The sequence below is a fragment of the Mus musculus genome, chromosome 7 (assembly GCF_000001635.26).
Source record: "Mus musculus strain C57BL/6J chromosome 7, GRCm38.p6 C57BL/6J".
Taxonomy (NCBI): Eukaryota; Metazoa; Chordata; class Mammalia; order Rodentia; family Muridae; genus Mus; species Mus musculus.
Genome location: NC_000073.6, coordinates 90775256 through 90801206, shown reverse-complemented (window position 1 = coordinate 90801206; position 25951 = coordinate 90775256). Strand labels below are relative to the sequence as shown.

The following is a 25951-nucleotide window of genomic DNA, read 5'->3' as shown; positions in this document are numbered from 1 at the left end:
CACACATGAGAATTACAGGAGGCAAATCAGAGGAAAAGCATCAACACGTTCTACAGTTCAGGGTTGAAGAGACAGGAGTTTATAGATTGCCTTCTGTTACATTCGGGTTCAAATCTCCCTAATCATTATTAGTGACATCTTCACTAATACTTTGGGGTTTCTGGATCAAGTTCCTTCCCTTTATCAGATGAAATTCGGCAAATTCAGCAGAGTCTGCTAAAGACTCTCTTCTCTTTACCATTGTGAGAGGTAGCTCACCATTCTTAGCAATATGCTTCCTGTATTTGAGTCCAGTATTTCTAATATTAGTACAGCCTGTCAGCTTCTCTTTTTTTGCTGTTGCTATTCATGAATATTCTTATGAATTTTCCAATATATTTATGGTTACTCACTGTGTATTTATCCTTTTCACTTGTCTCATTTATTTTCCACATATTAGACTATTTGATGTTATACTAATACAAAGTTGCCAATGCTTTAAAAGAAAATCACATTTTTTGTTTGTTTGTTTGTTTTTTGGTAATGACCCCAGTTCACTTACACTTACTTCAGTAGCATGTAGTCTACTCTTAAAAGTCCATTTAATCATCTAATCATCTTTTTCACGTAAAATACTGTGTTTTGCAGATCTAGACTGTGTATTTAATTTGATTACTTTATATAATTTCCTATTGCTGGTATAGGGTTTTTCTACCTACACTTGTATAGTCACCAAATGCAAATTTTATTGTATAGTATCAAACATATTTATAAGAGCATTTGACCGATCTTGTTTGCTCATTTCTAATATCCCTATAATATAGCCTTTTAACTATTTCCTCCTGCTAGTTTTTGGAGACTTAGTAATCCTTGTGTTTTAGAGAAAATGCCCCCTTTACCCACCAAGTGCCAAGCATTGAAGACTGGCTTTCTGTTCCACTGTGATATTCTGCATCATCACACACTCAGAGACATGGAGCTATAGGCTAAAACATGTGAAACCATGAGCAAAAATAATTTCATCTTCTAAGTTGACTTTCTTAGGTGTCATGTCCTAGAAATAGACCTCTCGTTAACATGATGGTGTAACATGGCTGGACATCATTTTATGTTGCAGACAGTAGAATTCTGCCATGGAAGGAGTTACAGAGATAAAGTTCAGAGCAGAGCCTGAAGGAATGACCATCCACAGACTGCCCCACTTGGGGATCCACCCCTTAAACAACCACCAAACCCAGACAGTAGGCATATGCTAACAAGAGCCTGCTGACAGCAGCCTGATATAGCTGTCTCCTGTGAGGCTCTATCAGTGCCTGGCAAATACATAAATGGATGCTCACATCCATTAGACAGAGCACAAGATCCCCAATGAAGGAGCAAGAGAAATACCCAGGGAGCTGAAGGGGACTGAAGCCCCATAGAAGGAACATCAATGTGAACTAACCAGTACCCCTGAGCTCCTTGGAACTATACCACCAATCAAAGAAAACCCAGGGTGGAACTTGTGGCTCTAGCTATATATGTAGCAGAGGATGGCCTAGTCAGTCATCAATGGGAGGAGGGGCCCTTTGTCCTGTGAAGGCTCTATGACCCAATATAGGTGAATGCCAGGAGCAGAAATGGGAATGGGTGGGTTGGGGAACAGGGGAAGTGGGGAGGGGATAGGCAATTTTCAGAGGGGAAACTAGGACAGGGGATAACATTTGAAATGTAAATATGGAGTGGGTGGGTTGGAGAACAGGGTGGGGGGAGAGTATAGGGGGTTTTGGGGATAGCATTTGAAATGTAAATGAAGAAAATGTCTACTCCTATAGTCAGCCTCCAAATGCTGACACCATTGCATACACCAGCAAGATTTTGCTGAAAGGACCCTGATATAGCTGTCTCTTGTGAGGCTACACCTGTGCTTGGCAAACACAGAAGTGGATGCTCACAGTCAGCTATTGGATGGAACATAGGGCCCCCAATGGAGGAGCTAGAGAAAGTACCCAAGGAGCTAAAGGGGTCTGCAACCCTTTAGCTGGAACAATAATATGAACTAACCAGTACCCCCCTACCCCCACCCCTTAGCTCGTGTCTCTAGCTGCATATGTAGCAGAAGATGGCCTAGTCTGCCATCATTGGGAAGAGAGGTTCCTTGGTCTTGCAAACTTTATATGCCTCAGTACAGGGGAATGCCAGGGCCAAGAAGTGGGAGTGGGTGGGTAGGGGAGTGGGGGGAAGGGTATGGGGGACTTTTGGGATAGCATTTGAAATGTAAATGAAGAAAATACCTAATTAAAAAAATACTTCTGTTCTGAAAAAAAATAGTAAATTGATATTTCTTTTCAAACTGACCTTTCATTTTCTTCATAAAAATGATAAAAATTTTAACTTGAGAAAAAAAAAACTTAAAAAAAAGAAAATATCTAATAAAAAAATCCTGCCTCTCTTTAAGAGAGATGTATTTTGTTCTTGCAGGCAGTTAATTTATTGACAGATCAGATTTATGTTATGCACACTGTTATTAACTTAAACATTTCTAATAGAGTCTTAGTATAACACTAGATGAGGGTAGTCCTCATCTTCAAGGACAGACTTTTGGGGTGTCAGCCAAATGACTGAGGTTTTCAGGTACATTCCTCTGCTCTAGCTGATGGAGAGATCAGTGTGACTTAATGCCACAAACCCCCCAGGTAGCTTCCAGACAGCTGTTCCTCATGGCCAAACCTCATCAGATTATTCTGTACTGATGCAACTTACAATTTATCAAGACAGAGAACATTTTTTATTCAGATTGCTGAGGTTCTTTCTCTACAATGTTCACCCATTTCTACCATTCTGATACCACAGGAACAATGAGATCCAGCATCTCTTCTTCTACACATTAAGATGTTTCCCGTCTACCACACAAAAACCTAGGGCTCCAACAAAGCTCACCTTGTATATTTGATTTACCTTAGGAAGCATAGTGTTGTGTAGTCTGTTGTCTAATGCCCCTGACAGTTTCTTTGTGACTTTTGTCCAGTTGTGGTTGTTTACAGTACATATATAAGTCTGACACCTATCACACTCTACCAGACATGAATAAGAGATATTCATATATTTTATTTACATGAAAATGTTGTAGTAGAATAAATATAACTGTATTTATTCACAAAATAGCCTAAATGACAAATATAGTTGGTCTCAAATTGTGAAAAAAAATTGTTTACTTTTCAAAATTTACTTTATTTTAAAATTTCCGTAAAAATATTGATATGATCAAGTTCTTGTTCTTAATTCAAAGAGGAAGATGAATTGATAATGGGTAAATGTATAGATATGCATGTGTATTTATCAGAGAGAGATAAATAGTAATCTGCCCAGGAGAGTACCACATGCACAATAAATACACACACTTTAATATTTCCTATGGGTCCTCTCTCTTTTCTCTAACAATAGCAACTTGCTTTTTCAGATTCTCAAAGGACAGAAGTAGAAAGGTAATTAAAGAATCCATCATCACTCTCCCCAGTCCCAAAATACAATGAGACAAATACCCTTGATAATCCCCTGCAGTTTTTGCAAAATAAAAATATTTTTAAGACATGGAAAGACAAGAAAGCCACCACACATCTATTAGGCCTTAATTAGTGGCACTTTTCAGCCCTCAGTCCTTTCAAATCCCCTGTTATTTTGTAACCCAGCTGGATTTGGCACCTGAGCATCATATCACAGTAAATCCTTGGATGAGAGAAAGGTAAAACACAGTTGTAGTTGGAAAATTTTGATTCTATGCACAACAAATGCCTTCCAGTACATGAATTGGTTTACTTTTTGTCATGATAGTTTGGTAAACCAACATAATGCTTTTCTTTTCCATGAAAGATGAAAAGATATAATGCCTAAGAAGTGGCTCTGTTTGAAAGGACAAATGTGTCTTCTTGGGCCATGTTTTTTCCCTATTCCCATTCCCAGCTATGATTTAAGGTGTAGGCATTTCTTATTCTTGAGGGAAAAAAAGGCACAGAAAGCAAACTAGGTTGAACAGACACCATGCCCCTAATAAAAAACTGATGACTCTCTTCTGAGATTCTGTAAGCATCTCCTTCTAGGATTGGCCATAGATAATTGTACTACTGTAGTACTGTACTACGGTGGGATTTTCTTAGGATCCCTCAGTTTTAAAAGGAGAGAGCTTCACTCATCTTAACATTCCAGCTACTTCCCCAGCATCACTTCCCAATAGCCTTTACAAAAAAGAGACATAAAGCTAGCCACTCCTTTGTGGTTCTCCCTGGGAGGAATTCTAAAGGTTAGGATGAATTACTAACAATTAATTTCTTACTAGAGATAAGATGGATAGTGTTGGCAGGATAACAGGAATGATTATCCTGCCAAACCATGAAACACCCCTACCTACCATAACATACTGCTCTAGGTAGTTTATTTTATTCCTTGGTCACTAGCTGTCCAATTTTTTCCATTAGACTATACCCCTTTCCTTAACTTGTGGTAGTGCTTATTGTTGTGAGTGAATGTGTCTGACTATGAGTAGTGAAGGATTATTTTAAACTCTTTTTTTCTTTGCATAGGTTTCCTATTAGGAAAACCTAGGTCTAACTTGTATTTTTGACATCTATTTTTTTTACTAGAAGGTACCTTTAATTTTCCCAACAGTCATCAGAATTATTCGTTTTGCCATTTTAAGGTACATGAATGAGAAGATTGAACATAATAGAACACATGCCTTTTTTTAACAATGTTAACTGAACTTGCATATTCTAAGCATTGAGCTTGAGTAATGGAAACAATGAAATAAACAAGAGTAATATGGCAGCTGTCCTCATAATTTCCTTACCAATAGAGATAATACACACCCTGGCTACCATACACTAAGTCTATGATAGAAGAAAGCTCTCCTCCTACTACGTATTTGTAAAATGATGTTAAAATGTAGAGATAGTAGAGTAATGTTAATTCTTTTTCCTTCCTTCATCTGTAAATAACTAGCATAATGGAAATCCATATCATCCAGTTCTAGTATTTTTAGACACAATATTAGGAATTATACAAATGTAAGGATGCTTGTCATCTCCAAGTACATCTTGCTGCAAGTCATGCCACCTAAAGACAAGAAGAGCTTGCCTCGTGTAGAAAGTTCTACCTCTAAAAAGATTAGTGTCTAAGTAGAAACTGACTAGTGATCAATTCTGAGTGAACTTAAATGAGATATTCAGGGTATTAAAAGGAAACAAAAACAAATGCATTTCTTTTATATTTTGTCTCACCATTAGAATCAGAAACCCCAAACTTCTCTTATGATACATAATCTTATCCAACCAAATGAAAATACATCCATCACAATACCTTGGGGTAAAACATTTGAACTGAGTATAGTACCTCAGGAATAAAATTCAAGACCATCCTTTATGAAACATTTTTTTTAAGATCGACAGTCTCTGAAAACCACTGTTATTTTGGAGTAATACTTTATTCTACATTCTGCATTTGCACAATAGTGTTCATCACGCATATAAAATTTCAGGCACTATTTTGTCATTGTTGTCATTGTTGTTTTGTTCTGAGACAGAGACTCTCCATGCAGCCCTGACTATCTTAGAATAACCAGGCTGCCCTCAAACTCACAGAGGTCTGCTTGTCTGGGCCTCAGTGCTGGGGTTGAGGTCATGCACCAGCACACCCTAATCACAGATACTGGTTAAGCTTTCCAATCCGCCCACTAAACAGAAACTTATGCTGCTGCTTTATATGCATTCATATATATCAATCCATATATTCATTCAATTTCACAAATATTAGGGAAGACTAACCACTGCTTAAGTCATAAAATAAGGTCATCGTTTAAAAGAATTCTCAATTTCAACTCAGATATACTTCTTTTGGTAATTCAGTTAAATTAATTTCAAAATCAATATTGGCCAGAATATTTTGCTGAGAGATAAATTTATAATAAAGTTTATTCTTTAAAGGCTATGTGTGTGTGGGTGGGGTGGGTGGGTGAGTGTGGATTTGTGCATGAGTGTAGGATCCAGAGAGGCCAAAAGTGTCAGATCTCCCTAGAGCTGAAGCTATGGTTAGGAACTGCCATATGTGGGTACTAAGAACCTAATTTATGCCCTCTACACGAGCAGTGCACACCTAGCCACTGAGCCATCTCTCAAATCCCTCTTTTTGTTAAGATGTATTTTTGAATTTTTTTTTACATATGTGTATGCATGTGTATCCATGTGGCTATGTCAGTGCACACAGATGGCAGAAGAGTTACAGGTCCTCTAGAGCTAGAGTTACAGTCACTGTAACCTGCCTGATTCGGGTGCTAGTAACTGAACTCTTGTCCTCAGCAAGAACAATACATCTTTTTAACCACTGAGACATGTGTTCAAGCCAGTGGAATTGTTCTGAAAACAGGCTGACTAATTCATTTTGAATCAATGTAGTTTCAAGTGTAATAGCCAAACAAGTATTTTGGTGCTTCTGAAATGTACCTAAAATATTAAGCTATTCTTATTTATAAGCTCTCTAAGTATGCTTATATTATATCTGGTGTCCTTTATCCATTCTTTAAATTTTTCATATATTCATTCATCTATCCAATCATCATCTAAGCATTTCTCAATTTATTAACTCCTTAGAAACAATAATTATAATAACAAATGTTTGAAAGTAAAAGCAAAATTTATTTTATGTAAAGAAAAGTTTCATGTGGTAACTAATTTCTAATCAGTGCATAGGATTTTAGCAGGGAAAATTCATACTGAATTATATATAGTAGGGAAAGTCCAGGCCATAGAATAGCAGTAGGGAAGAATAAATGCATAAATATAAATGAACCTAGTCATATATGACTACTTTAAATATTTATACATAATATAACCAAGATTTGGAGCAGGGAACAGAGAAGCAAGAAATAAGGCTGGATAGTTGGATAAGGTAGACTTTTGAACTCTTAGAATGCAGCATAGATAATACAAAAATTATTTTACTGTCAGTGAAAACCCAGAAAAGTTTGACAATAAAAGATTCAGAGAGACATGACTGAAAAGCCCCTCTAGGAAAATTTAAAAAATATATTCTTATGAAAAGCTTATTAAAAATACATACAAGGCAGACATCTTCAGTAGATGGGAAGATTTGTACTTATTTGTGTAGACAGAACGATAGCAGAATCAAACAGTGGTCTAGAGTGTATTCTATTGCTAAGATAAACATCATGAACAGAAGAAACTTAAATAAAGGAAAGTTTTATTTACACTTGCACTGCAGGCAATAGTTCATCAGCAAGGGAAGTCATGAAAGGAAGGAACTCCAGCAAGAAACTAAAGCAGAAGCCACTTAATGATGTTTACTGGCTCTCTCATTGGCTCTTGCCCAGCCAGCTTTCTGACAGAGCCACCTAGTTAAGGACAGTGGGCTGGGCCCTCCCATATCAATCATCAATCAAGACAATTCCTCACACACATGGCTACAAACAAATCTAATTGAAGATATTCTTCAACTAAGGTGATGTTGGGTTGTGATAAGTTGACAGTAGGAATAACTAGTTTAAAAATGCTTGTCTCTATTCTAAAATTGTTACATGAGTAAAGGCTGCACTTCTTGTGGCAGTTCATTGCACGGGGTGGGTGGGGGCAGAAGTGGGTATAGTTGTGCATTGTATTTGCAGCAGATCATCTTGTCACAGTTGTACTTCTGGGCAAGCTGATGAAGGGACGACTCAGTGATGCCGCCTCGCAGACACAGCACCAGGTCCAAGGTGGACTCTTTCTGGATGCTGTAGTTGGACAGGGTGCAGCCATCCTCCAGCTGTTTGCCAGCGAATATCAGCCACTGCTGGTTAGGTGGGATGGCTTCCTTGTCTTGGATCTTATTCTAGATCGTGTCACTGGGATCAACCTCAGGAATGCTGGTCTTGCCGTCAGGGTCTTCATCAGTAACTGCATGTTGGTGTCTCTTGCTCGGCTGACTTGATGAAGAAAAAGAACTCTATCTAAACTTGATGGGACATACAGTACATATTTCTGAATTCTAATTTTGAATTGAACTATTCTAACAGTTGTATTCAGTGGAGTCTGTATATATGAACATGTGTGTAAATTGTAACCCATCAGACTCATTCACTTTCTTTTGGGGGCTTTTGCATAAATTGGTTAGGAATAAAATTTTATGTTCAGTGCTAACACTAATGTCAGCTTGTCACATCTTAGGTGCTGACTCTAAGACATTTCCCAGGTTAGGCTTAGTTATTAATTTCAAGGATGGAAACAATCAAGAGGCACAACTCCATAAAAGATCTACATTATCCCATGTGGCTTTGCAGATTCATTCTTCTTATGTAGACCATGCTGTTGTCAAATGGTAAATGGGCTACCTAAGGTTAATAATGTATATTGCACAGGGTTTTGTTTTAAGGCATCTCCGTTTACAACATAATTGTCCAGAGAGCTCCCACCTACCAACTGACTCAGAAAGAAGCATACACTCACAAACAAACAGTGGATAGAGCTTGGGGACTCTTAGGGAAGAGTAGGAGGAAGGGTTGTAGAAGGAAGTCCACAGGAAGACCAACTGAATCAATTAATCTGGACCTTTGGGCCTCTCAGAAACTGAATCACCAACCAAAGAACATACACAGGCTGGAAGTTTCTTGGGGGAAAAGAAATGGAGACTGAGTTGGGTGAGTTGGGAAGGGGACTGACCTGGGAAGAGTTGGGAAGAGGTGAATATGATCAAAATGTTATGCAAAGCTTTCAATGAAATAATTTATCACTGTTAAAGGTTTTTAATTTCTGAAAATTGTTTTTAAATTTTTATTTCCTATGTAATGTTTTAAATTTTTGAAACCCTAATTTTAGATTTATTTGTATTCATGCATGCCTAAGTCACAGGACCACTTGGTTCTCTCCTTCTATCGTTTAAATCCCAGGGAGGAAACTCAGGTCATCAGGCAGGAGGCTGTACTTGCTGAGCCATCTAGCCAACCTGGTTTCTGAATCTCTGGTTTTCTAGACATTGGTCTTCAGTTCTCTTTCATATCATTGACATATATGCATATACAAATTTTTTGGTATCCCTGTTTCCTCTTAGAAGAATTCTGACACCTTCAGTGACCTAGTTTGTTTTTCTAAGATGTATTCATTCTATTACTAACCCCACTTTTTTAGTTCATTTTAAATATTTACTTATAATACCAAATAATACATTATTTATCTCTTGTATTTCTAATATCTTACCTTCAGTTTTTATTATGTTTTATGGTTATCTGAAAATTTCTTCCCCTTAACACTCAAGACTTACATAGTATCTATAATGTCTATTTGAGTTTTCTCTCTCTCTCTCATTTTTTTTTTGAAGTGGTTATTCTATGAAATCTCATATGTCATTATCTTGGTCTGTGAGTTTATATTCTTGTTGTTGCTGCTGCCACTATTGCTGTTGCAGCTGTTGCTGTTTCTGCTACTGAGGGTATCAAGAAACCATCCAAGACTCATCAAGATGTGGGTACTAGAAGTCTGTGCATGGTGTGAATGCCAGTTCCCATGGTAACCAGTCAGGTCTTGGGCGTCATTGCAGGTTTTTATCTGCAATACCAGATAAGAATTTAAGAGCTAGTGACAAATGACTTTCTTTCCCTATATTGGCCTCTCACAGCCTCCATGCTGATCTATAGCTCAGGCTGCCAACAATCCAAACAACCTCTGTCCACCCATGGATTTTTAAAAATTCTTAATTTTCTTTTGTATTTTTACCAAAAGGCTAGTGCCTTGAGGGAGGGAACTGCTGTGTTTCCTTTGATTTTGGAAGGATTGGAATTTACTTGAATGCGTTTTCCACTCTGGGTGCTACAGAGCATCTAAAATGCAGATGTTCTATTTCACTTAATTTTAGATCCCTATATCTTTATAACATGTGACGTGTGGCTGACAATCACTATATAATTCTGTGTTGGATTATTATTATGCAGAGTTTGAAATATTTTGCTAAAGTTTATTCACCATCATCATAAATTACTACACTGTCTTCTAAAGGCCATGTAGCAAAAGGTATTACCAACATACTAGTCTTGCTTAAAGGCCAAAGAAGAAGGAGTCACATACCCAAAACAGGTAAATAAGTAATAACAGAGCTTAGTTTTCAAAAAAAATAAAAAATAAAAAACAAACCCTTTTCATATTTTTAGAACCGAGGGTCATCTTTTTTCAATGAAATCTAAGTTATGACACTCCCTATAATTTCAGAATGTTGCAAACCACCACACACTGTAAACTTTCAGCATTTTCGAGATGAAAGACTAGTGTGGAAGATAGGAATCTATAAAAAACAGGAATTCTAACTCACATTCTGCTATCGATCACCTCCCTGATGGGCAGTAAATTCATTAAATATCTCTATTTTCCTCAATTATAAAATGAGAGAACCGAGACAAAATAAGATGTGAGTGAAACTGTGATGAAATCTCAGATCTCTCACTTTCTCGTTATTATACTTAGGTCATGTCTAAGTGCTTTCATAGCTTCTGCATCCTTGTCTTGGCACTAATGCCTTTATTACCTTCGTGGGGACTGAGCAACAATATGGGAATCAACTTCTTTATCCTAAAAATGGATAGGCTATTAGATGAAGGAGCATACCACAATGATATGTTCTAAACGTTTTTGACAAAAACCAGAAGAGAAATACTAATCACAATCAGAATACTACATTTACCCTTGTTTAATGCAACCAAAGTAAATGTTTACTAATTAATAAAGTGGAATGTGTCTAGTGCCGTGCCAAATAGATAGCTTCAACTAACCTTTCTATATTCCAATGATGAGAACTACCGCGTAAGTGTTAAGTGGTCACTGCCACACAATTTATGTAAAAAGGCTTTCTAATAGAATATATGGTTCAGTAGTTTCTGTGAAATTAAATACTTATTCATGGTAGTGGCATTGCTTTAGAATAAGAGTAATGAACTTTCCCTAATGGTTCAAATATCTCTCATAACAGTGATATACTCATCACAATGAACCTTTAGTAAAAAGATATCCCACAAGAACCTAGGTTGCCTTTAAAAGTGGGTATTGTAGCATCATAGATAGCCTTGTGTGTTCAAAGTTATATGGAACTGTGCCTCAAAAAGTATTAATTTGTTTCAACAGTAAGTTAATAAATTCTGTATTCATTCATATTTGCAAAATAACAGAACTCTATATTAAGAATAAGATGCAATTTTTCCAAGATGAAAATAGAACATGAAGAAGAATATTAACTTATTTCCAATGTCTATATTATTATTGAATAGTAATTTGGCTAAAGATCTTCCCTAGACGAACAATGGACATTACTATTACAGTCCATTGGGTAAGAACTTGAATCTGAGAACTACCCCATTTCTAAATGTGTCTTTCATTAACTGATGTCCACCTTTCCTTTCCTTCTCAGCATGACAAGTCCAAGGACATCTGTGCCTTCCCACTTTTCGGAGCTAAGGTTACTCAGGGGTTTTTGTTGTTGTTTTGTTTTGTTTTGTTTTTTGCTTCAACCTTCAAAACCATTGAGAATCCCAGCATTTCTCCCCACTTCCACGACTACTGTCTTGGTCTGAAGCACTGTCGTCCGGCTTGGATTCTGCTGTGGATGCTATTCTATTTGTTTTTACCATTTGTCTCTTAGAACTCTTCTTGCAGCAGGTCACGTCAGTGTTCTGTGCAACTCCCTGTGGTAAATATTCCTTCTACTCTGAATGAAAGCCCAGTTTATTTAAGTCACCAACAAACTCTCAGATGTCCTGGCCCTCTGTTCTTTCTCTAATGTCTCTTTCTAGATGCAGTACAATCCTGATCAACTATTCTACTTCAGTCTCACTGCCTCTGAATATTTACAAACCACATAAGCCATATACACATGGGGCATTTAGACTAACCATTCCCTCAATATCCATATAAATAATCCCTACCTATTTTTCAACTTTTTATTGATTCTTTGTGAGTTTCATATTAAGCACAACAATCCTGCTCATCTCCCTGCCCCCTCATATCCATCCACCATTTGCCCTTGCAGCCTCCTGCTCAAAATAATACATGCCTACATATACACACACACATACACAACAACAATGAAACAGAAAACATCTTATCACAGAAACTGTAATATATCACAATGTATCCCACAGTATATCCCTCTGTCCATAAATCTTCACTTACAAATGTTCATTAAAATGAGTCATAAGTCTGGTTTGAGATCCATGGCTTTTGTGACACAATCAATATAGGATCCTCACCAGGAGTCCTTCTGGTTATCCTGCAGTTGCCCTGTGTTATGGAAATCCTGAAGCCTTGGATCAGTAGGACTTGCCCTTTCATTTGTTTCATCCATTTTACAGATGATACAGATTTTAGGGTAGGCCAATTCAAAGCCCTGGATCTAGGCCTACGTGGTAGCTTAGGTGGTCAGCATGCGGGATCTCCCTTATCCACCCACCAGGGCAAGCTCTCCAGCACTGGTCCAGCTAGGCCACCCCATGCTGTCATTTGGCAGGAGGCAGGGCCAGCTCTTCTGCTCTCACAACCTCTGGGCTGGCTTGCCTACACCCACTCCACCAGAGGCAGCTCTCATGTGCTGTCCAGACAAGATGCAAGGCACACTCTTAGGAACAGGGCAAGCTCACCTGTTCTCATGACCAGGGGGCCAGTTCTCCCAACTGTTGCAGGTAGTGAGGAATGGGGGTGGAGAGCATCACTCCTATATTCATGCCACCTTGTGGCAGATGAGTGGCAGAGCCAGTTCTCCCATGCTCTCACCCTTGGGGATGGCTCCCTTGTGTCCCCTGCCACCAAGATCTGCTCTGATGAGCTCTCCAGGCAAGATGCAGGGCCCTTTCTCCTGGGTGCTGCAGGAAGTAAAGGGCAGAGCTAGCTCTTCTGAGGTCATGACCCTGTAGACAGCTTTCCTGACTGCCTGAGGTGAGAGACAGGGGGTGGCAATCACCTCTACACTAGTGCCACCCAACAGTATAGGAATGGTGTTAGGGTCAGCTCTCCCAAACTCATACTCTCCACAAGGTTCACCCACACAACCCAACCCCATACCTTCACCCCATCACCAGGGCCAGCTCCACTGTGCTGCCTTGGTAAGGTACCAGGCTCTGCTCTCAAGTCCCACAGTCAGGAGAAATGGGGCCCGCTCTCCAGAGTGCTGCATCTAATGACATATAAGGCCAGTTGTGCATAGCTCCTGGATATCCATGTGATCACCAGCAGCTAGTCCCTACCAGGGACCTCCCCATGTTTTCTCATGGTAATATGAGCCATGAACATTGACACTCAGACACAGCCCTCAGGGACAGCTCTGACTAGGAGTTCATCATAGACCTAGGTGGCAGAGCTGGACACTCACAACAGACTACTCCTCTCCACCCTCGACTTTCCAGTTCCATCTTTTCATAATGCTCAAGCTGCTCTGTTTCTCTTTATCTCCCATCTGGCCACTACATACTCTCACACTGTGGTGGCTCCTGCTCTAGGCTGACCACCTGGCTGGCAGGCTCCTAAGTGATATCTTCCATCTGTGCTGCATGGAGTGACAGCAAGGGGCTGTCTATGGCTAACCTCTCTATGCACTGTAGGGCAGGTCTTTGGGCGGCATGGAGGTCCACAGGTCTCTCTATCTGTCTTCTTTTTCCTACAATGCCTGGAATTTTTGATTTAATTTTTATGAGTCCCACGCATAAGTCAGTTTGGCCACCAAGACAGCCATCAATCTAGGATAAACAAAGTACTGACATCTGCTCTACCCATGATTGATATAAGAACACCACCACCAACAAGGCATCCCTTTGCCCATTGCCAGGGCAGGGGCATCCCTGCCTATTTTAAGCCTGCTCAGTTTTCACATTCTTTAGAATGTCTACTAGAACAACTATATCTAAAACAGCTGTCCTTTGTCACTTCAGTCTCTTAGGTCCCTATGTATTTCCACATCAGTGATCTTTTCACAGACTATAAAAGTTTTACTCATTGACCGTTTTTATCGTACGTCACCCCACCATCACCCTTCGCTGCTGGAATGTCAACTAAAAACATGGCAGTAGCCTTCATTTCTTTTTGCTCATGGATACATCCTAAATGCCCATAATGAATGACAAATGTCAACAAAATATTTAAGAAAGATCCAAATAATTCCCCAATAATTAAATAATAAGATTCATACACAAATTTAAGATTTAAGATTAATACACAGAGAAATATGTATATCAGGGTAGTATTAGAAGATAATGTAGTAAAAATGATACAAAGTGATTATTTTTAATAAAATCATCATATAAATATTTCATTTTGAATACTTGCTCAAACAAGAGCTGAACATGACATGGCCAATGTGAGGACAGACTGTCACAAGGCTCCAGTCCTAAATAAAAACCTGCAGAAAATTAGTAACTTCTGAGAGTCAGTATCCCTCAAAGGTGAGGCTGAAAATTAGTTATCCAACACCAAGTGATGAGTTCTAAAACATCTACATACAAATGACACAGTGTGTAGTGTGTGTGTGTGTGTGTGTGTGTAATAAAAAATATAGATCATGAATTTGAGAGGAAGTGTGAGTCAAGCAGACACAGGAAAAATTCAAAGGAGGAGAGAAGGGGGATATACACAGTACTCATACATGAAATTCTCAGAAAATAAATTTAAAGACCTTTTCATTTTGAATACAATACCTACAGGAAAATTACAACAAAAATACTGTGAATTCTCACCTGCTTCTCATATGAATTCATTCAATGTCAACATTTTATTCTTCCTCTCCTTCTGTCCCTATCTCCTCTTATCACCCATCCCAGAACTGTCTTCCAAGTGGAAGATAAAGATATAAATAATCCAAATACTGAACAAGATAAAGAACACATGAATCTTTGAGTACAATTATGCTTTACTCTTTATAGATAAATCTCAGATATATCTTTATGCAGATGGCTGTCAAAGGTAGGTAGTAGTCATAATTACAGGATGGTTCGATAATTATACTGTATTGTACAACTGTGCTGTTGTAGAATTATATACTTCTGTTTGCATCATTTTATAGAAATAACACGAGTACATCGGATCTGAAGAAAGAAATGAGGCAAAGTATTGATCACTAACCTATGCATCCAACTAGAACTAAATAGTAATTAGGCTTTTAGCATGACTTAAGAGCATGACAGTTTCTTGGAGGAATATATTAATCCAGCATTCTTCTAAATATATATAAGATGAAAGGCCATCTTAAGATTTTAGAACGGCAGTCACTGTGTCAAACATAAGTATGATGTGGTGATCAAAACTAATATTCACATCAAATAAAGCTTATGCTATGCTTCTTAAATCTCTTTTATAACAAATAAAGTTGTTCTTTATACTTTTTTCAGTTTTTTTAAATTCTTTTTTTATTAGATATTTTCTTTATTTACATTTCAAATGCTATCCCAAAAGTTCCCTATAACCCCCCCCCCCCCACCGGCACTCTGCTCCCCTACCCACCCACTCCCACTTCTTGGCCCTGGAGTTCCCCTGTACTGGGGCATAAAAAGTTTGCAGTACCAAGGGGCCTCTCTTCCCAATGATGGCCGACTAGGCCATCTTCTGCTACATATGCAGCTAGAGACAAGAGCTCTGGGGGGTACTGGTTAGTTCATATTGTTGTTCCACCTATAGGGTTGCAGACCCCTTCAGCTCCTTGAGTGCTTTCTCTAGCTTCTCCATTGGGGGCCCTGTGTTCCATCCTATAGATGACTGTGAGCATCCACTTCTGTATTTATTTATTTATTTATTTATTTATTTATTTATTTATTTATTTATTATTTATACTTTTAAAGGTATATGTAAAAGCTGATCCTGCTTAGGTTGGATACAATGTAAGGGAAGCTTTTTGTCAGCAATATTCAGAAAATATTAGAAGAGATAATGAAATAAAATAAAGATATTTTTATTCATGTCTAACAAATCAATATGGCTAACTGATAAGTGCACCCGCTGAATCCATTTAGTTCTGACTGTGTCTGGGTTCTGTGGTTACACTTCCTCATGCCAGACAGGCCCTCTGTTCTCTTGCTTCCATTTTCTTCAGTGCTCACAACTAAGTGTATGTTTTACTCATCTAGTTTTGGTTTTTGCTTTTTTGTTATCTGTAACTCCAATCACTGAACAACAGATGGAAAGGAGAGTTTCCAAAGGGTGCACAATAAAAAAAGTTGTTAAGGAAGCTTTTGCTGAATATTCCAAGTTAGAACCTTAATGGATTCACCCATCATCTGTCTAAATCGCAGGACTGTAGATTACATTAGATACTTTGGAGGTCCTTCTATTTCAATGTCTCAGCAACTCAGAACCACATTTTCCACTTATTGCTCTGGTCCTCTTCCAAATACAATTGTCTTGACAACATACATCATTTTCTAGAAACTGCCGCCCTAAAGAAACTTAGGACTTTATTTATTTCAGCTCCCTGATCTCAGATGTCAGCCTTTAATACATTACTGCCAGTGAGCTCCCTCGCCATCCCACCCCAACAATGTAAACCAGATGCACATTTGTCATCACTCATATCTATAGCATATTTTGCCTTTCCAGGCACTTTCATTCTCAGCATCTGGTTGAGACAGCGAAGGTAAGTGCTCCGTGCCATTTTATTGCCAAGTCAACAGCAGACTTATGTGCCTAGGCTAATGTACTGACTCACCATTTAGGTCTGAGTTCAGTGGCTTCATGTCTTCCCACTAATTGCTCTTCCAAAGAATGAAAATGTGATTATTCTAAAGCTTCAACATGCTTCCATTCTTGATGTAATTCAATACAAAGTTCTCATATAGCAGACGTTTTTTAAATTAGATCATTTTTGTTTAGATTTACAAACTTGAGAGGATTGGTTTGATGGCTCAGTGGGTGAAGGCAGAAGATGGAGAAGACAAACAATGTGGAAAATTGAAGATGGAAGCAGACATGAGAATAAGGGGGTAAAATTCCCTAGTAAGAGTGCTGAGTGAAAATGCTTATTCCATTAACAGCAGTCTGGTCTGAGCAGAACTTTTAATCTAAATAAAGATGTGAGAAAGTGCTACTGTGTGAAATATTGAGAGCTGATCATAGAATGTTACCAACTCAAGAATATGAAACCACAGCATCACTTTATACCTTTCTTGGAACCTCAGTGATGGTCCTAAATATAAAGGCTAGTCAGATTGTTATTGTGACAACCACTCTATGGTAATAACTGGAGGAAGGAATGATTTATTTGTGTTCACCATTTCAGTGCCTTCACTTAATGGGTCCTGGCTATGGGTCTAAGGGAGGCTGAGTACTATGTGACAGGGAGCACATGATGAAGAAAAGTGGCTCATTCAGGGAGAAGGAGGGGGAGAAATAAGAAGTAAATGAAGAAAAAGAAGGAAAGAAGGAGGCAAATTAGGAAGAGGGAGAAAAGAAGGGGAGTAAAAGAGGAGGGTGAGGAGGAGATGGCAAAGGAGAAAGAATAGAAATAAGAGGAGAGAAAGGAGGAGAAGGAGAAACCACACAAACAGAATATTATTTTGTGGTATGCTTCCTCTAGTGACATAATTCATCCCACTAGGTACTACCTCCACAAATTTGAAACATCTCCAAAAATAGTGGAACCAGCTGGGGACAAAGCCTTCATATATGATGGAACATTTCACACTCAAATTGCAACAGATTTAGATGTAGAAAATATATGTGTTGGAGATAATTTTCAGATACATAGATTTCTCAGTGTCTCTGGAAGAAATTTCAGATTCCAAGTTATTTAATAAAGTTTGATGACTTGGGCAGGGAGGATACAATATAGAGCTACACACCTGTGTTTAAAAGTGCAGTCACTGTACTGTTTTATTTGTTCATTAAATGTATGTTTAAACTGTTTTATAAATACCTTAAGTTGGATAGATCTACTTGGGATTATCTTCTTTTCATTTTGTTTCTGAATGTCTTATTATTTTTCTTTTTTTTCCAAAACAGTTAGAGTAACTGGCAGGTGGCATGGTTGTTTTCTTTTTGTATTATTATTATGATTTATCTTTTTATTTTTTACACTCCATATTTTATTCCCCCACCCGGATCCACCCTCCAACTGTTTCATATCCCATACCTTCTCCCAACTCCCTGTCTCGACATGGATGTCCCCACCCCCCACCCCACCTGACCTCTTAATTTCCTGGGGCCTCCAGTCTCTTGAGGGTTAGGTGCATCTTCTCTGAATGAACACAGGCCCAGAATTACATATTAATCAGCTATGGTTTCTGTCCTAAGAAAATATCCCAGCATTATAGATGTAGTTCAAAGAATTGCGCAAATGGTATTTTCTCCTGTTATATTTTTAGCCTATATGTGGGTGTGTATGTGAATGCATGTTGTGTAAACAAAGTAAATGTCCCATGAGCTCAATGATACTTAAAAGTATGACAGACCCATAAATCTGTGTTACTCTATATAGAAATACAGTTTCCTTTTGAATTGTTAGTGTGAAGAAATAGTAAAAATGAAATAAAGACCAGAAGATAGCAGCCAGAACGAACATAGTGAAGATTGAAAATAAGATTAATGATGGACTAATGTCATTGATCAAATATCTATGAATACCATGACTATCACAGAAAGAACACAGCAGAACAAGATTAATCAGGGGAGAGGAGGGCAAGATTGAAAGAAGGAACTAGATTCCTTCTTGCAGGAGGAATGCATATCTTCTTGTAGCAGGGACCCATGCCTTTTGCAATTGAGAAACTTTTATCTTGGGTGGAATGAGAGAGAACATGGATACCTACGTGAGAGAAAGAGAAAAAGAGACAGAAACAAAAAGAATCTGAATAAGAATGTTCTAAAACTGAAAGAGCTGAAACTCAACATTAGGTCATAGATTGTACAATAATAAATGAAGATTTATATTACAATGAAATGCTACATGACTGAGATAGAAATTAATACAAAGGCTCAAAGGAGGAGGGGGTGGTCATGTTTACATGAGTAGAAAAGGATGATAAAATTACTAGCAAGAAGCATGGTTTCTACATAGCTTTGATTGTATTAATGCTAAGTCACTCTTCAACCTGGTATAATAAATGAGTTTCTTCTCATAGCCCATAATCACCAATCTACCTACTCAGGTATATCAAGTGCACCTGAAGATTAAATATATATCAGCTTTATTCACTCATTTGTCAGGCATTTATTACCTGTCTGCAATGTTATTAGTCACTGTAGTAGCTTAATATACAATATATTACAATATGCATTTTTACTGTGTTTAGCTAACTATCGTGGCAGTATACCTGCTTCAGAATTTGTATTCAATTAACTCCCTGGCTTTTTAATAAAACGATGAGGAAATTAATCCTTTAAAATCACTTATGTATTTCTTTTGAGATAACATGATCTAAATTATGGCTCAATTTTGTAGAAGGATCACGCTGACTGCATCTTTTCTAGCAAAGGCACTATTTCACGTTAATATTAATGTAGTCAACTTTACTTTAGTTCCCTCCATTCTCTCATTTCTCTTTAAGATCCTTGAAGATACCAAAGTAGGCAGATCATGGGACTGATTTTTTTTAATTAGGTATTTTCTTCATTTACATTTCCAATGCTATCCCAAAAGTCCCCCATACCCTCCCCTCCCACTTCTTGGCCCTGTTGTTCCCCTGCATGGGACTGATTTTAAAACTAAGAAATAGTTATTATTTGAGTTTAATGAAATTTAAAAAAAAGCATAGCCAGTAGTTATACTAACCTGAAAGCCTTAGAATCTCTTTAAACCAAACCCTTCAGGCCCCAGGAAGAGCCTTAAAAATGTCTTCAAATGGCCATGGAGGTTTCAAGATTAAAAAGTACTTTTGGTCACACATGTTTATGACTGACATTTCTAACCCAAATTCTCTATCCCAATGTACAGAGTGTTACTGGAGTAAATGATGCACTGTGGAGAAACAGCAAAAGTATTATGGAGAAAAAAAAACCCACATTTAATTTGATCATATTGGAATACTGAGGACATTCAGAGCTACATCTATCAATGGGTACAATTTTGACATTCTTGATGTAAACACGATCTTTATGAGCACTTCTGCCCCTGCACTACAGCACATCATGGGGTGGCATTATGGCATAGCCATGCCCTGTGGTGCTCATAACAGAAAGTGCTACCCAAAGACAGCTTGAGTATACATTCTCAATATCCAGCTGAAAATAACTTCTTTTACAACACATAATATTACCAGAAGAATTTTCAGTTTTCTTAAAATCTAATCAAAATGGAAGTTCCAACCTATTTGAACTATATTCAATAACACATCTCCATACATTATAACTAGCCCACACTTTTTTTTCTATTTTATAGGAATCCAGTGAAATAGACTATGTCATATTTCCTGTTTCTACAGCACAAAGCTGAAGTAATGGTAATAATCTTCGAGGGTGTCTCTAGCTGTTCATATATTTTTCATAAATGACAAAAGGATTTATATTTCAAATTTGACAAAGCTGTAACATCCTAAGAATCTACTAACATCAAATGATAAAGAAAACTGGTGACACTAAGAAACCTCTTCAGACCTATCAGCAGTGTGAACAAAAATGTTATCAACCATGCCAGAAGATTGAAATACCACTGTTCATGGATGTAAAAGTCAATGTTGTTAAAATGTATGCATAGCTAAATTAGTCAAGGGTCAATGCAACCTAAATCATGATACCAACAGCATTCTTTAGAGAGATGGAAAAATCATAAATTGATACAGGCTTGCAAAACACTGAAAATATACCAAATAACCTTAACTCAAGAGAGGAAAGCAGGGAGCAGTACAGTACTAGAGTTCAAAATATGCTGCCAAGTTGGGGTGAGCATAACAACATGGTGCTGTCCCAAGAGCACCATGATTATCCCAATTGATTTTTAAGAAAATGCAAATATCAAATATTAGAGCTAAAACAATAATTGTAGTAAAATCTATGAAGGAAATTAGAAAATATAGATGTCCATATGCAAACAAGTGAGGCAGGATTTGCCAACAGTTAAAATATTCAATGCAATATGGATTAAATTATTTAAAAAAATAATTTTACACTTGAAAAACTCATACAAGAGAATTACAGAAACATCACTCAGCCCTCTCTCTCCCCTCCTGTCCTCCATGCCTTGGCATTCATCATCTCATCATTAAATATTGTTTTACACACATATACATGAGAGAGAGAGGAAGAGGAGAAGAGGGGGAGAGGGGGTAAGGGGGAGAGAGGGAGAGAGAGAGATAACCTACTGAGTTCATTTAGCATTGCTCATGTGTATTTGGGTCCAGAGCTGACCACTTGAGATTAGAAAAAACAGTGAATGAACTTGCATGTGTCTGTGTGTGTGTGTGTGTGTGTGTGTGTGTGTGTGTGTGTGTGTGTGTGTGAGTGTGTGTGTGAGTGTGTGTGTGTGTGTGTGTGTGTGTGTGTGTGTGTCCATGCAATAAAAATTACTAAAAATAATAGATGCCATGGAATTATAAAAAAGAGTTGGCGGGAGTGAGTTAAAGAGTTTGCAGAGAGAAAAAGAAAGCAACAAATGTAATTGAATTAGAATCTCAAAAATAATAAACTAAAATATTACCCAAGTATAGTAGAATAGGTCTGTATCCCATCTGTGGGGAAGCTAGAAGTTCAAGGCCAGCCTGAGATACATAGCAAATTCTAGACATAGATTGATCTACACAGGATCAATCCCAAAGGAAGAGTTTCAGTTATTGTTTTCATGATTTATCTTTTCATTAATGGATTTATAAAGATATTGGAATTTTTGACCAATGTCCTTAGAAGCATTCCTAAGCTAAAATGTCAAAGGTTCTACCTTGGAGTCTGCATCAGAAGAAATGTACATTAAAGGTCTGCCTAAGCTACAGAAAGAGTTCATAGCTGAACTGGGGAATTTAGTATGAACCTGTATCAACAACAGTATGAAAGTAAAAACAAAGGATTTTGGATATATTTTTCAGCGGGCTTGCCAGCAAGTATACAGTCCTTGGCCCAAGCTTCAATATCAAAAATAAGTACATAACACAGATTCATATCTAAGTACATATAGAACTCAATATTCCTTTTTCGCTAAAGAAGACTGAACGAAGGATCAGGGGAATAAAAAAATGTGGAAACACATTAGCATATGTGTTAGTCAGACTTTCTGTTGCTGTGACACTTGCCTGTGAAAAACAACTTAAAAGGAGCAACATTTGTCCAGCGACAGCTTTGTTGTTTCTGGGGTGTGGAAGGGCTTAGAGATGACAAAGTGCTCACTTGAGTAGGGGCAGATAGGAAACCCGGAGAAAGATTGTCTATGCTACTGGGTGGTGCCCACATTTAGGGATGGTCTTGTCCCTTAGTAGCTCTAGGTCTACCTTCACAGATACACACTGAGTTAGTTTTCACAGTTCAATCAAGTAAACAGTCAACATGACCAATCTTAGCTCAATTCCCACAGAGATCTGGAAGGAGCAGTGTAAGCCATGTAGTAATGGAAGTAAAAATTAAAAGAGCCAACATCTCAACACATCCACTTTTGGTTAATATATTTAAAGGAAAGAATTGTGGGAAAATAAAGTGTGAGTGTGCAAGACTACTGTGGTAGTATTTATAAAATAGAAACTATCAGGATGTTAAATATGAAAAATACCAACTGTCAGGGAAGTTGCTCATGACTGTCCTCAGAAGTCAAAATTGGCAATGACAACTATGTACAATACTCCCTGTGGGTCATAGAAGGAGGAAAGCAAGGGCATCTATGAAAATACAGAGTCTTAGGAAAATCTCTACAGTCAAAAGACATAACTCAAAATTTTCCAATTTTGCTGGATTGTGGCAGATGACACACAGGTATAGTCAGCTGCAATCTCTGGGGAGTGACTGGGAAAGCTGGATAACAGTGAACCTAAAGAGGTCACAGACAACCAAAAATACATAGAGTAATGGCAAAGTAAAATAGGAAAGCTTACAAAGCAGAACAAGGGGAAGTGGCCAGAGTCTGCTTTGGAGAGATTGTTGGATATGTGCAGCTCCCTGGCTCTGAGGGAGAAGAACTGATTAGAACCATGCTGAAGAGAAGCTCAGGAAAACTGGTCTGTGATCACAGACATAGAAAGGAAAAGAAAAGAAAGAAGGGAGGGGAGGGAGGGAAGAGGGAAAGAGAGAGAGAGAGAGACAGAAGGCGGGCACTGTGCATAGAGCTGTATATGGAACTGTGCATGGAGCTGAGCACAGAGGTGTTCATGGAGCTACATATGGAGCTATGTATGGCAGAAAGGGAGACAACCCACTCTGCTCACAGTTGCACCAAAACAGCAATGAGTAACCATGTAAAAATGAAGCCTGCTGCGTTGGTGGTTAGCTAGTCTCAGGTTCCCCACAAACCTGTAAAATAAAGAGTCTTGGAATGATGGGCTGAAAACAGTCCTAAATAAGCCCACCAGACTGCAGAGATCCTCGAACCAGGGATGTTCACTATCCAATGTAGCAGAAATCTGGTTGAAGCCAGTCTGCATATGTGAGATCCAACATGAAGAAAGTCACCCAGAGCTATAACCAGCATCTGGGACACAACCTGTGAAGGTCTACCCACTGACAGAGCCAGGATCTGTTACCTAACCTCACTAAAGAATGCCCAGAGGAAAGAATTGAATTCACAACTCATCCCTGAAGGTCTACCTACAGCATAGTCAGAATTGGTTAGCAGACCCATGAAGAACCACCCAGTAATGAGACTAGCATCCATGCCTGATATCCAAAAGGATAATGCAAACAATGATAGGTATCTGAGAACCTTGGTTGGAACTCTCAAGAGTCAAGACAGCACAAGCAGCCATTCTCTATACATATATGAATATCATTCTTTGTTTAATTTCCATAAGACATCTTACACTCCTGCATACTCTCTCTCTCTCTCTCTCTCTCTCTCTCTCTCTCTCTCTCTCTCTCTCTCTCTCTCTGTGTGTGTGTGTGTGTGTGTGTGTCTGTGTGTCTGTGTGTTAGTGTGTTAGTGTGTGTGTGTGTGTGTGTTTATGTGTGTATGTTCATGAGTGTGTTTATATACTTTTTGTGTCTCTCTATGTGCCTCTTTAGGTCTCTGCTTCTATCCGTGTCTCTGTCCTCTTCTCTATCTCTCTCTCCCTCTCCCTTTCTCTTTCTGTCCCCTTTCCCTCCTTTTATATTGTTTTATGTTCTGATACACTTTCCTAGAGAACAAGAACCTAGCTGGACAGCTGGTATTCTTTTAGGCTTCCAAGAGCATTTATTTACCTATAATTTCTATTCTACCATTTTCCAAAACTACTCCATTTCCATGCTCCCTTTCTCTGCTGTTCCCATGTTCTATTTGTTTTATTCTTTATCAACCCAGTCCTAATGACTATTCTTACCCAGATTTATTTCTTTCTGCTCATACCCACAGTAACTAACGTATCTGTATACACAATGCCATTCATGTTCTTTTACTTCCTAAAATGAACAGTGCTTAAGGGTTGGCTCTTCATTTCACTGTTACTGTATTTTCACAGTGAAGCTACCCTTTGACAGTAATGTTTTATACAGCATATATTACTCAAACGGGAAGACTGCAGATTGATCCTGGCCTCCCTGGCAACAAGACTGGACGGATAAACAGAGCCTCAGCCCAACCACAACCTTGTCCATCTTGAATATTGTCAAAAGTCACTTTGGAGAGGCATGGAGGGGTGGGGATTTGTAGTAGTGGGACTGAAAGGAGTGGATGGAGAGGGGCTGTGATTTGGTTGTAAAATGCATTTAAAAAATAAATTCATACTACTGAATTAAAAAAAAACTAACAAACTCATCTCAGTTTGCACAAGTCCCAATGGAAAAAAAACACAAGAAAAAAAACAAAATAATCATATATATATATATATATATATATATATATATATATATATATATATATATATTCATTGTAATGTCCTCCAACAAGAGTTAATTAAATGAACTCCCAAAGAAGAAATTCAAAAGGACAATTATAACTATATTCAAAAAAATCAAGAAGATGCAAACCCCTAAATGAATTCCAAGCGAACCCAATAGCTGAATGAAATGGTGAAGTCAATGCAAGATCTGAACATGAAATTTTGGAAGTACACGGACACACTAAGGCAGGAGTAAACTGTCATACTGGATATCAAAAGTTCACTAAGAAAAATTTACAAGTCTGTGGACAGTCTCACTAACAGAATGTGAACCAAAGGGAGGACGGAGCATCTGGTATTACAGATAAGTAAAAGAACTGGAGTATTTTTGTTAATGAAAGACAAATAGTAAGATATAAATAGAAGATTAAGCATCTACAGAATGCTGTGACGAGTCCAAATGCATGATTCATTGGCATAGAAGAATTCCATGCCAAAAGTAGAAATCATTTTTAATAAAATTAGAGCAGACAAGTTTCCAAATAAAAGGAGAGACATGACAGTTCAGGTACATGAGACATGTAGAACACCCAAAAGGTAACATCAAAAACTGTTCCACCTAACATCATAATCAAAACACCAAATGTACAGAGTAAATAAGGACTACTGAAAGCAGAAAAAGAGATACAATAAGTCGTTCGTGAAAGTCAACACAGCAAATTTCACAGCAGAAAATATAAAAGCCAGGAAAGTAAAGGAAGACATATTTCAAATTCTAAAAGACAGCTACCACCATAGGCTGCTATACCCAACAAAACTACCTTTTGTACATCTCCCATATGGCCCAGCTTTACTACTAATCGGTATTTATCCAAAAGATTCCAAGTCAACATTCCATTAATAATTGTGTATCGATATTTATTGAAGCATTATTCATAATAGACAAATTATGGAATGAAACAGTGTGTCCAATAGATGAACTATAGTTAACAAAAAATTGATGTTTGTACACAGCAGAATTTATTTAGCCATAAAGAAGGAAGTTATGAGTCTTGCATCTTGTAGCAAATTAGATGTAAA

General features: G+C 37.9%; 1 protein-coding gene and 1 non-coding gene across 9 annotated transcripts in view; both read right to left on the bottom strand.

The window, feature by feature from the left end:
* The window catches only part of Dlg2 (discs large MAGUK scaffold protein 2), a 1973059-nt gene that overhangs the window by 1648040 nt on the left and 299068 nt on the right, over positions 1-25951 (bottom strand). The gene's annotated exons all lie outside the window — the stretch shown is intronic.
* LOC115486830 lies at positions 13657-13798 on the bottom strand. The gene has a single exon (XR_003947163.1). It is a non-coding gene; the product is annotated as a small nucleolar RNA SNORA48 (small nucleolar RNA).